Below are 14,018 nucleotides of genomic sequence, written 5' to 3'. Positions count from 1 at the left end.
AAAGTCTACTGCCAACCGCATGGTTATTGGATCAGCTTGCAGTAATTATGTATCAAATCACTCGTTCATAGCCTTGTGCGAACGTCAAATGTCAAGGAACCCGACTGCACTGTCAGTAAGAACCTGCACTGCCACCTCAAGAACAAAATAATGCTTTGCTGCGTAGAATGCAAACAAGACCAAGAAGTAATACCGCTCCTGCAATGCCGACACGTTGTTTGTACGGTTGTCATACACCACCAAAAAGCACAACTTGCACAGTTCTTGTCATCTCTGAGATTCCACCTTATTCCCATTAATCAGCCACATGCGCTTTACACCTAAATGTTGCTGATCTCTCACTCGAGTGTTCGTAGTACCAGAGTTAATATGATGGTGCAGCCGCTTGTGGATCCCACGCAGCCACTGGGCATCCCAGTTAAAAAGCAGACCTAGTTCAGACAGCAGTAGATCCAGATGATACTGAAAGGTTCCCAGCAGCCAGAACCAGCAGCTGCAGCTTTAGGGTGGCATGCCGAGTGCTGGCAGCACGAGAATGGTCAAAAGCAGCATACAGGCCAACGGAAGAAATGATTTATACTACTGCAATGGTTTTCACAACCTCACGATGCTCCAAAGTGTTTACCTGCCAATTAAATACTTTTGAAGAGCTGTATTTCAGTAAACACAACAGCCAAACTCCGCGCAGTAATATTTCACAAGCAGCATTGAAGTAAATAGTTAGGTTATCTGCCTTATCAGATGATTGAGGGATAGATGTTAACCGAGGCAGCTGGGAGAACTTCCCTGCTCTTCTTAAACATAAAGCCATGGTTAAGCTTAGGTGCACCTGGAAGAGGAGACATCTCACCTGAAGGTTGGCACCTTTGACAGTGCAGGAGTCCCCCAGTACTGCACTGGAGATTAAGCTTGCATGTTGTTGCTGCTTATTCTGCCAATGATTGCTTGACTCATGGCCACTGCAAATTTCAGAGATGAGACGGACCTGACTGTAATATAAGGCTATCTGGCACAGGAAGGGTTAATGTGGGACTGAAAAACAATACACGCACAGTGTGATGTAAAGAGACACATGACCGGAGACTAGGGACAGTTGTGGACTGGACTGAGACCTGTGTAGAAGCAAGCATGGAATTAATTCATAGTTTGGGCTACACCCTGCATATATGCTCATAGTTGCGTGTTATCAATAAGCACTTTGGTGGGATTTTCCGCATGCTGCCACTGGTGGAGTCAATGGACTTTTGGCTGTGTGCCAAATTTTCCTGTCCCCGCCCAAGGTGTGCACTGTCACGGGCAGGATGGGAAAATCCCAGCCTGAACGTTCAATGGTAAGGGACCCAAAACCTCTTTTGTGAGACCAGCTAAACATACAACACCGATTGGAGGTCTTGTGGTGCAGCGGGGAGCTCTGGGTCCGTGGCCCACTCCAGGGCTCGATGGCAAGGAAAGCGTGTTCATAACATGGCCAATCGTCTTGTCCGTCAGCCTGCAAACCCTTCCAACACACACCAATGGCAGGCGGGAGAAATCCATGGTCAGCCCATGTGACGTGAAGAAAGTTGGAGCCTCTCCCCATCAATATCCGTAGCTGCAGACTGCAACGTGCATGGAGAAGTGCATGTTGCCACAGCAACTTGGACGCCCTGAGAGATCTGTATCACACCATCATCACCACTGACCTGATTAAAAACGCTGCTAGCTTTTACTGATCTTGGCTTTATTTTCTGCCAATGTTAAAACAGTTGCAGAGCGAGAGGCCTGGCAACTTTTGACAACCTCACTTGGAGCAAAGTTTCATTCAGTCTACATATGTTGTTTTATAACTAATCAGCCATCCTGATTAGTACCATTACTTTCACTAATAATCTGCTCCTATCCAAAGCTACATGATTTGCCCTTCATTTTCCACCCAAGCAAGAGTTTCATTGCATTGAGGCACATTATGCTTTTTTTTAAAAAACAGCAACAAGCATCAATTGCGCCTTGGATTTGTGTTCAATTTAATTTGGGACAAGGATCCCTGTTTTGTTTCTGCATCATTACAGATTTTGAAAAGCTATCCTCCTGTAAATAACGGAAATCCAAAGTGAAAGGGCATAATTTCCAGTGCGTGCCTCCAGCAACCGAAATGTGGCTATTTTTGTTTTAAACCTGCCCCAAAGCCAGTAAAGGAGTGAATGAGAGGTGAAATACATGATACCAAGGGGACTTGACAGGGTAGATGCTGTGAGGACACTTCTCTTTGTGGAGGAACCTGGAACCAAGGGGCACCCATTTAAGACGGAATGAGATGGGGTTTCGACTCTCCGAGGGTTGTTAGAGTTTGGGGTGCCCTCCCCGGGGATCACTGGATGTTGCGTGTGCGGGAGTGGTGGGCAGGAGGTGGTGGTTTGGGGGGGGGGGGGGGAATGCAGCGTTATCCCCCCACTACAGAAACAGTGAGGAGGCAGAAAAGGGGTCTGTTGGGTGCGGAGACTCTTCAGAAGACCTGCCTCCGAGCTCCGGGACTTTTCCCAATTGTGCAACAAAAACCCTCTAACTCTCACCCCTTACACTCCCTCCACGCCCTCACCCCCTCCACACCCACACCGTGCCCTTTCCACACTAACCCATGCCCTTCACCCACCGCCATGGCCCCACATACTCTCCATGCCAGCGTCTGGCATTTATTTCCCTGCCTATTCACTCAGCTGCTACGAGGATAGGTTGAGGTTATTTTCTTTGGAACAGAGAAGGCGGAGGGGTGACTTGATTTGAACCCCCTGGGTGGTCAGGGATAGAGCAGGGTGGCACCATTGTTATCCCTCTGGCACCTGGGCACCTTGGCGCTGCCAGCCTGTCACCTTGGCGCTGATGCCTGGCATTGCCAAGGTGCCTGGGCATTGCCAATGTGGCAGTGCCAAGGTGGCAGTGTGAAGGGTTGGGGCCCAAGGGAGGCCATGCCCATAAAGTGGGGGGGGGGGGGGGGGGGGGAGGGTATGAAGGGCGAGGGTCCTGAAAGGGTGGGGTGGTGGGGAGGCCTGAAAAGAAGAGCGAGCACACACACGAGCACACACACACACACACGAGCACACACACACACACACACACACACACACACACACACACACACACACACAGTAAGGTACAGAGACAAGCCCTTTGGACTAACTCGTCTCCGCTGGTGTTCATGGTCCATTTGACCCTCCTCCCATCTCTCCTCATCTAACTCTACCATCACAAACCTGTATTCACTTAAATTCGTCCAAACTATTCATTTCAATCAATCTGTGTGGTAGCCAAGTTCCACATTCCCACCCCAGTTGCAGTATTCCTCGCCGGATTTCTTGGTGAAAGTTTTAAACTCATGGTCTCCAGTTATGCTGTTCTCCACCAGAGGAAACGTTCTCACTGGATCCACTCTCTCAAAACTTTTCACAATTGTATAGACCACCGTTAGGTCACCCCTCGGCGTTTTCTTTTCCCCACCAGACATTTAAGAGACCCAGCCTGGTAACCCTTCCCCGACACGTAAACCCACACATTTATAGTATCATCCTTGCGCATCTTCTCTGCATCCTCTCCAGTGTCTCAATATCCTTTTTGGAACATGACAAACAGAACTGCACACAGCAATTGTCAGTGATCTAATCAAGGTTTGATACTATTTACTTTTGAGTCGGCAATGTGTGAACCTTGTGTAAAATATTCATTCGCACACAGCAGCCAAGATGACATGCAGGCAAGCGGACAAAGGTCAAGATAAATGCAGAGTCCTGACTACCTTACCCCTGTTATCTCCCTTGAAGTTTCCCTTCAACATGTTTCAAAACCTATGCGACATACCACTTGACAGCAACTCCAGATTTACACTAAGCACTGCAGTACTTTAGTTAAATGTCATATAAGAATCTCGGGTGGGGAGTAAAAAGCTGAGAATCAAAGTGCTCCATTTGACACACCAATGCCCCTGGGGAGCTGGTGGCCTAGTGGGACTGACACTATTATTACGGGCCAGGGTTTAGAGAACCCCAAAGTGTATCACAGAGTTCATCTGACCCAAAGCTTTGAATAGATTGTGGTTACGGGGAGCACACGGGCCCACTCTACAGGTGTGATGCAACAGAAAACTAAAGCACTTTTAAAACAAAACAATGTTTATTATATGAATCTAGTTAACATTTTATAAACACGCAGTAAACATCTTAGCAACTATCAACTCAAATACTTCCCCCAAAGAATACAGTACTCTATAAGTAACCCTTAATCTTTCCTAGCAACATCCATAAGACAAATACCCTCTTTAACAAAGGCAGCAGATTTAAATTCTCTACTGAGAGCAGTTATCACTTTTAAATTAGCAAGTGATCTGAAGACATTCTTTTCGTGCAGAGAGAGATCAAAATTACACTTTGTTTGGCTGGATGCAGTTCCAACTCTGAAAACGAAACTAAACCCACACTGTAGCTGCCAGCTCAAAGACAAAAGTAAAAGCAGACAGACAGCCCAGCTCCACCCACACTCTACATCACTGCAGCTATTTGATAAACACCCATTTCTTAAAGGTACTCTCACATGACACTATCAATCTACAGACCCGGGGTAATGCTCTGGGGGATCCAAGTTCAAATCCTAACACAGCAGATGGCGAAATTTGAAATCAATAATAACCTGGAATTAAAAAGTCTAAATGAAACCATTGCTGATAGTTGTAAGGACCCAAAGGGCTCGCTAATGCCCCTTTGGGAAGGAAACCTATCAGCCTTCCCCAGTCTGGCCAAGATGTGAATCCAGATCCACACCCAGGTGTTTTTTGTTGACAAAAACTGTACTCAGTTCAAGGGAAGATATGGATGGGCAATAAATTCTGGCCAGCCACACCACATCCCACGAATGAATAGAGAAGGTAGCGGCTTGGTTGGGTGACCTGTACAACCTCCGGGTTAGAGAAGATAAAGTAGGAGTTAAGGGGTTCTTCAGGGGGGTTTGAGGAAAGGTGGGGGATGTTTGAGGGGCTGTTCGTCGCGGGGGAGGGGGAGGGTGAAAAAGGGGGAAAAATCTGTCCAGGCTGTCTCGTTGATTGTTGGGAAGTATGTTGCCCGGGGTGTTCGTTCGCTGTAACCTGTTTTGATCCATGTAATAAAATACATTTTTTTTTTAATGAATGATTAGAGAAAAGAAAATTCAGCAATGTACCGATCCGAGGAGCCGTGGAGAACCTTTAGGAGAGTTAACAGGCATGAGCCCATCAGCTGGCAAAGCCTGATGACATAGCTCCATTGCAAAAACAGGAATTTGAAGATCTGCAGCAAAAGCAGCTTGCTCATTGATCAATAAAGCAGGAAGAATTTGTCTGCTTTGTGCTCGAACAATGGAGACACGCTTCAGAAACAAAAACGGTACAAAATTATTCAACTGAGGTATACATGCACAAGGAAATCAAAACAATCCACGGCTGCTGGTACCCCAGTTTATCTGTCAACGTGGAATCAAAACGGAAACACACAAAGCATCATCGCTTCTTTCAGGCCAAAAAGATGAATTTCAAGAGAAACAGATCCTTTCTCAAAGGATTAGTAAGGACATCTTGACAGGGCAGCCAGGGCTTGATGACAGATGGAAACACTCCGGGAATGTAGCTGCTATACACCGAGGTATCGACTCACTAGCTTACAGCAATTAATAACACTAGAGTCCACACAGCCAAAAATCAACTGACAAAAATATATGTGCGAGGAACAATTTATTTTCTATTGACATTAATATAACGCCCCCGAATCCTTCATTCCCTTCCCGCGGCGCCTTCCTTTTCCATCGCAGAAGGTGTAACACCTGCCCCTTTACCTTCTCCCTGTCCAAAAGCCCAAAGACTCCTTTCAGCTGAAACAACATTTTGCCTGCAACTCTTTAATAACTTGGTCTACTGTACTCACTGCTCCCAATGGGGTTTCTGCTACATTCAGAGAATCATAGAATTCCTACAGTACAGGAGGAGACCATTTTGTCCATCAATTCTGCACCAATACTCTGTAAGATCATCTTAGCTAGGCCCATTCCCCCACCCTTCCTCCGTCACCACACCTAACCTGCACATTTTTGGCCACTAAGGGGCAATTTAGCATGATCAATCCACCTATCCTGCCCACCTCTGGACTGTGGGAAGCCCACGCAGACACTGGGAGACCACGCAAACTCTACAGCCACCCAAGACCAGAATGGAACCCGGGTTCCTGGCGTTGTGAGGCAGCAGTGCTAACCACTGTGCCAACGTGCCGTCCCGTTGAGGAGACTAAACGCAGACTGGGTAATTGCTTTGTGGAAAACCTTCGCTCTGTCCACATGCATGACCCACCCATCCAGTCACTTGTCATTTCCACTCAGCATCCTGTTCTCACGCTCCGCAGGTCTGCCCTTGGCCTCCTGCAATTCTCCAACAAAACTGGAGGAACACCTTGGGCTGGATACTCCGATCTGCGGCTATGTTCACAGGATCCATCTGGCGTTACGATCAGAAAGTCGGCGCCACCCCCGCACCGATGTTCCGCCCGCTTGGAGACTTGCAGCCACGCAGTGCCCGGGCTTTACCTGTGGATACGGCCGCAGAATGGGCAGGTCCGTGGCCGTGCATGCGCATGGCACCGTGCAACATGCGCCAACCGCGCGCAGACCCAGCCTGCAAAAACTGCCCCCTTGTAACCCCTCCTCGCCACCCCCAGACCAGCTCCCCACCAGTCCCCCAGTGAAGCCCCCCCCCCCCCAACCAGCAGAACGGCTCCCCCCCCCCCAACAATCCGCAGCCACCACCTGAGATCGCCAGAAGTTGTGAGGACACGCGCCCCATACCAGCGAGGACTCAGCCCATTGGGGGTGGAGCTTTGGGGAAGGGCCTCAGGTGACATCCCGAGGCTGTCCATATGGCGCACTCCCCAAGTACGGCGATTTTGAGGGGGCAGAGCATCACCAAAACTGCACCGACCCCGATTCCAGCATAAACGTGGAATCTCCGACCGATCACCGAACGCGATTATGACGTCGGCGATCGGAGAATCCCGCCCCTTATCTTCCAATTAGACACGTTACAGCCTCTGGGCTCAACATTGAGTTCAACAACTTTTGACTGCGAACATTCCCCTCCATCTTGATCCCCTTTTGTTTTTGAGTTCCTTGGTTTGTCCCAAAACAACAACGGTCACCCCTCCCCCACTGGACCATCTGCCTCTTGTATTTCCAGTGTTGCTCCACTGAGCTTTGCTATCCTATTCACACATCTCTCTATCTTACCTTGATGCTACTAATTACACTTCGACACTTAATGGCACCATTAACACTCCCTCAGTCTTGTATCCATGGCACCTTTGTCAATCTCTCCTTCGCTCCGACCTTCTATTCTGTCCCCTCTCCAAATATATAATTCACTATATCCCTATCCCTCTTCACTTCTGGAAAAGTGCCATCTTGATTTGAAACATCAACTGTTTCCCTCTCCGCAGATGCTGCCAGACCTTCTGTGTTTACCCGCCATTTTCTCTATATTATATATAATATATAATGGAAAAAGTACAAACTTGATGGTTTGTGGCATACTGATGTTGCAGTGGAAGTGTGAGTGCGCAGGTGTAAATTCTTTCGTAATATGGATCGCATTTATTAATTATTTATTCAGCTATATGTCCACTTTGTATTTCAATATTCTGGCATAGCGATATGAGGCAAGGAGGAACGTGACCCATGGTTACCAAGACCAATGTATTCGCTCCCATCTCACCTGACTCCGCAACATGGAATCATAGAATCATCTTATCTTCATATTCTTGCAGCACCTTTTAATCTAGTAAAACACCCCAAGTTACTGCAGGAGCAATTATCAGATAAAACACAACACTAAACCACATAGGAACACAGAGGTTCGGAAGAGGAGTGGGCCATTCAGCCCTTCGAGTCTGTTATGGGCCAGGGTATTGAAAACTCCAAAGTATATCATGGCGTTCACCTGACTTACAACAGTTTATAGATTTTGGTTATGAGGAGCACAGGTGTTATTCAAACTTAAGCGGCCTTAAGCACTTTTAAATCAAAAAGAAAGTTTATTTTACGAATTCAGTTAACATTTTTATAAACACACGCATCTTTATCAATTACAAACACAAATACCCTACACAGCTACAACACTCTATATATAACTCTTAATAACTTCCCTTAACTGTTCCAATTTAATAACAACATCCAATAAACCAGTAAACCCTTTTACCAAAACGGTAGGTTTGAATTCCTTCCAGAAAACAGTTATCACTTTTAAGTTATCAAGTGATCTGGAGACAGCTTTTAAACTGAAGGTAGAGAGATACTCTTCAAGATACTCGTCTGTCTGAATACAGCTTCCAAATGTGTAAGAGGGGTTTCACAGGACGGCGCAACATCGAAAGTGCCGAAGGGCCTGTACTGCGTTGTAATGTTCTATGTTCTAAAACTTAGCCACAGCCAGCTCCCAGCTCAAAAACAAAACTAAAAACACATCCGCAGCCCAGCTCCACCCACACAATGACGTCACTGAAGCCATTTGATAACACAAAATGTTTCTTAAAGGGACACTGCCATGACAAGTCCTTGTGGCTGACCTGGCTGCGGTCTGAACTCCACTTTGCTGTCTGCCCCCCCCCCCCCCTCCTCCCCCATAACCCTTGACTACCTTGCTTACCAAAGATCCGTCAATGTCTCAACCTCCCCTGGCAAAGAGAATTCCACAGATTGCCAATCCTCTGAGAGAAGAGAAGTTCTCCTCATCTCAGTCTTCAATTTTAGGCCTCTTGTTCTCGCACAGCGCCTCCGGGTTCCAGTCTCCCTCGCAAGTGGAAACATCCTCCTGGAATCCACCCCGGCAAATCCCCTCAGGAACGCAAGTGTTTCAGATCACCTCTCATTCTTTCTAACTCCAGTGGGTACAGGCCCAACCTCTTCAACCTTCCTTCACAGGATGAGGATCAGAGACAGAAATAGAGAGATAACAAGTTTGACAGGAAAGTGGAAGGGGGGATAGAGAGGCAGACAGCCCAAGTGGAAGATGGACAAAAGACTGAAGTGGGAAGCAAGCAGTTCCAGGGACTTTGGAACTTGAAGACAATCCAGGTTGACACTTCAGTGCGGGACTGATGGAATGCAGCACCGACAATGATCCCTTTTCTTGGATGAAATATTAAGCCGTGGCTCCCTTGACCACTCAGTGGAAATAAAAGATTCTTTGGCATTATTCAAAGCGGAATACTTTGCATACCCAAGCCAAATTTCCTTTAGACTAATCATCAGCGTTTGGTAACAATTGCTCTGCCCAAATAAAGGAGCAGCTACACAAACCAAAAAAATTATTAACCGCTTATCTTCCTGGGGCAGCACGGTAGCAGTGGTTAGCACTGTTGCTTCCCAGTGCCAGGGTCCCGGGTTAGATTCCCGGCTTGGCTTGGGTCACTGTCTGTGTGGAGTCCGCGCGTTCTCTCCGTGTTTCCTCCGGGTGCTCCGGTTTCCTCCCACAAGCCCTTAGAGATGGGCTTGTTAGATGAATCGGACATTCTGAATTCTCCCACTGTGTACCCGAACAGGCGCCGGAATGTGGCGACTAGGGGATTTTCACAGTAACTTCATTGCAACGTTAATGTAAGTCTACTTGTGACCATAAGCTTATTATTAATGCAGGGTTACATTCTTTACATGTCCCCCCTCCTATTTCACATCTACATGCTGCCTCTGAACAATATTATCATAAAACACAGCACTCCAGTCTGCATTATGCTGATGATGTCCAGTTCTACCTCACCACCTCCACTGTCTCAAACTTTACACCACTTGTCTGACATTGTGTAGTCTTGCGTGAGCAGAGGTTTTCTCCAATTAAATATTAGCAAGATTAAAGCCTTTGCCTTCATTCCTCTCACACACTCCATTTCCTAGCAATCGACTCGATCCCTCTCCCTGGCTGGTGCCGAAGACTTTAGCCAATCTATTCATAACCTCAGAGTCCTATTTGACCCTGAAATGAACTTCCAACCCCATAGCCTCTCCAGTGTCAAGACTATTGACATCCACCCCAGTAACACCACCAGTTCTCTGGCCCTGTCCATGTTCATCAAGTGCTGATTTTTTTTTACCCATCCCATTGTTCACTTCAGACTCAATGGATTCCCACGGTACCGTGGCAATCCCCTCCACTTTGCATCTTCCATAAACTTGAACATAACTAAAGTCCTGCTGTAACTACTTCCAGGCGTGCAGCTTTCTGAGATATCACTATATTTTTCCTATCCTGTCCTCTAATGCACCCCTAATTTTCAACACTCCACCAATGCTGGCCCGGCCATCGATTGCATTGGCCTGAAGTTACGAAATTCCCTCCCTTAAACTCTCTCATTTAAGTTGCTCTCCAAACCTACTTCTTTGACCAGACTTTTGGCCAACTGTCCCAGTATTTAGTCACTGGGCTTGGTGTCAATGTTTGCTCGGTGGGGCTCCCGAGAAGAAAAGTGCTGCTTTAAACAACCTTTTGTGGGGTGCACACATCACTGACAAGACCAGTGTCTGTGGCTCATCCCCTATTGTCATCGAGAAGGTGGCGAGGGATCTGGGGGGAAGTTCTCGCTGCAGAGTTTCCAGCCTCTGCCCTATGTTACAGAGTGCGTGTTTCACGTTGATGACGGTTCATCAGAACACAAGTTAGGTTAAGAGTCAGCTCAGCGACCTGAAAATGTTAACTTTGAGTCTCTCTCTACAGATGCAGTCAGACCTACGGAGTATTTCCAACATTTCTATTTGAATTTCAGATTTTGCTTTTTAGCACAATATTTTGCTTTTTCAGCATATTTGCTGTGCCTGTAATGTTAAACAGTTGTGATATTTATCGGTATATGTTACGGATTGGTTTCTGCTATTATATGTTACAAGTAACATTCGCCAGGCAATGGCCATTTCCAACAACAGAGAATCCAGCCACCGCCCCTTGACATTCAATGGCATTACCATCACAGAAACCCTCGCATGCAACAGCCTGGAGGTTACCATTGGTCAGAAATTGAACTGGACCTGCCGTATAAATACCGTGGTTACAACAGGAGGTCAGAGGCTGGGAATCCTGCAGCGTGTACCTCTCCTCCTGAATCCCCAAAGCCTGTTCACCATCAACAAGGCACAAGTCAAGCATGCAATGGAATACTCTCCACTTGCCTGGATGAGTGCAGCTTCAACCACACCCAAGAAGCTCAACACCATCCAGGACAAAGCAGCCCCGCTTGATTGGCACCCTATTCACCACCTTAAGGATTCACTCCTTCCAACACCAACAGACGGCAGCAGCCGTGCACACCGTCCACAAGGTGCACCGCGGCAACTCACCAAGGATCCTTCAGCAACACCTTCCAAACCCATGACTTCTAGAAGGACAAGGAAAGCAGATGCATGGGAACACCACCATCAAGCTCCCCTCCAAGCCGCACTTGGAAATACAGTGCCGTTCTTTCACTATTGCTGGGTCAAAATCCTGGAACTCCCTCCCTAACAGCACCGTGCAGGAATGGGGTTACATACCCACACCAGATGGGCTGCAGCGGTTCAAGAAGGAAGCTCACCACCACCATCTCAAAGGCACTTAGGGACGGGCAACAAATGCTGGCCGAGCCAACGACACCCACATCTCATTAAAAGCATCATTTCAATGTTAGCCCGTGCTAAAAACAACAACGTACATTCAGTAAGGTCTTTCATTTAATGAAACATTCCAAGATGCTGCACAGCAGCATTACAAAACAAAATACATGGAGATAATAGGGCGATGACCAAAAGCTTGGTTGAAGAGGTAAGTTTTAAGTGTCCTAAAGGGGGAAAGTGGGGTCGAGAGGCTGAGAGGAATAGGGGGGGGGGCAATTCTGGAGCTTGAGGCCTTGGCAACTGAAGACATGGTCAACATTGGTGGAGCAATTATGATTGAGAGGTCAGAATTAGAGGAGCACAGGTATGTCAGAGGGTTGGAGGAGATGAAAGAGATAGGGGAGAGACCAGGGAGGGATTTGAAAAAAAGGATGAGAATTTTAATATCAAGATTTTATTTGATCACAGCTACTGTAGGTCAGTGAGAACCGGGGTGACAGGGGGGACAGGACAGGCAGTGGGTTGAGGCACAGGTAGTGGATCTTTGGATGTCATCAAGTTAACCATGCATAGCAAGTAATCACCTGAGCCAAAGAGGAACCCGGGGAAAAATGGCCTCAATCTGATTTCAGGGATCATCGCACACCCTGCTCTCCCCTGCCCCCAATTTAAAACCTTCCCACTTACCCCCTCCCCCCCCCATGGCATAGGGACTGATTTAGCTCACTGGGCAAAATCGCTGGCTTTTAAAGCAAACCAAGCAGGCCAGCAGCACGGTTCGATTCCCGTATCAGCCTCCCCGGACAGGCGCCGGAATGTGGCGACTAGGGGCTTTTCATTGACGCCTACTCGTGACAATAAGCGATTTTCATTTTTTTTTTCATTTTCATTTCATCCAACCCACTCCTCCCTCCAAATACTCCACTGCATCGTGTTGAGTGCTCCAGGCGTCATTCTTTCCCCTACCTTCCAACAGAGAGCGCACCGGCAGCAGCATGGGCAATTTATTCCATGCCTTGAGCTCTTTATAATAATAATCTTTATTGTCACAAGTAGGCTGACATTAATGCTGCAATGAAGTTACTGTGAAAATCCCCTCGTCAACACGTTCCGGCGCCTGTTTGGGTACACAGAGGAAGAATTCAGAATGTCCGATTCACCTAACGAGCACGTCTTTCGGGACTTGTGGGAGGAAACCGAAGCACTCGGAGGAAACCAACGCAGGCACGGGGAGAGCGTGCAGACTCCGCGCAGACCTATATCGCATCTCATATGCACAGATTTGTTGATGCCATCAACAGTACAAGTTCCATTATCTATTCAGCTATGGCGCGAGAGGAGCACACCATTGATGCACTTATTCACGTTTTAAAATCCGTATGGGAGTAATGTCACAATAATTATACTGTTATTTAGGTTGTGGTCAGTATTCCCCACTCAGACTTCCCATTCCGCAAACGTCAACTGGAGAGGAGAAGGAGAGAGGTTTCTGCATTTCCGAACATAATAAAACGTCCCAAGGCACTCACTGGGGCTAGCACAGGCACAGCAGGCTGAATGGCCTCCTAAACCATCACCCCTTGAAATAAAGTACAATTTACCATAATCAATTTAGATTGGAGCTGAATCTTGCAGTGCTCGGTGGTTTTATTCCACACACACACACAACACCCCCCCCCCCCCCCCCCCCCCCCCCCCGGCCACCCCCTTGTAAACCAAATGCAACCACACATAGACAACCTTTCACAGGACAGCTGCAATGCAGAAAGAGCCCATTCAGCCCAACCAGTTTGCACCCACCCTCCAAAGAGTGGGTGCAGGCCCGCTCCCCATCTCAAACCCCGCACATCTTTGACTGTGGGAGGAAACCGGAGCACCCGGAGAAAACCTACGCGGACGGGGGGGTGCAAATCCCTCACAACCGAGGTCGGAATTGAACCCAGGACCTGGCACTTTGCTAAACACTGTGCCACTTATCCATCAAAGAGTCCAATTGGATACTGCTGTTGGGTAGGGCGAGGGGGAATGATATATTGGAATTTCACAGCTTCACCAAGTGACCAAGGGCGAGGGAAGGGGGTGGAGGAGGGAAGGAAGGGGGTGGAGGAGGGAGGGAAGGGGGTGAGGAGGGAGGGAAGGGGGTGGAGAGGGAGGGTATGTGTGGGTGGAGGGAGGGAGGGGAACGGGGGTGGCGGAGGGAGGGAAGGGGGTGGTTGGAACGAGGGGAGGGAAGGGTGTGGAGGGGGATGGCGAAGGGGTGGCGGGGGAGGGAAGGGGTGGAGGGGGGGGGCGGGCAAGGGGTGGCGGGGGGAGGGAAGGGGGTGGAGTAGGAGGGGAAGGGGGTGAGGCGGGCGGGGCCGGGGTGGAGGAGGGAGGGCAAGGGGGTGAGGAGGGAGGAAAGGGGGTGAGGA

This window comes from Scyliorhinus canicula, chromosome 18 (genome assembly GCF_902713615.1).
Source record: "Scyliorhinus canicula chromosome 18, sScyCan1.1, whole genome shotgun sequence".
NCBI classification, from domain to species: domain Eukaryota; kingdom Metazoa; phylum Chordata; class Chondrichthyes; order Carcharhiniformes; family Scyliorhinidae; genus Scyliorhinus; species Scyliorhinus canicula.
This window is presented reverse-complemented; position numbering follows the sequence as displayed.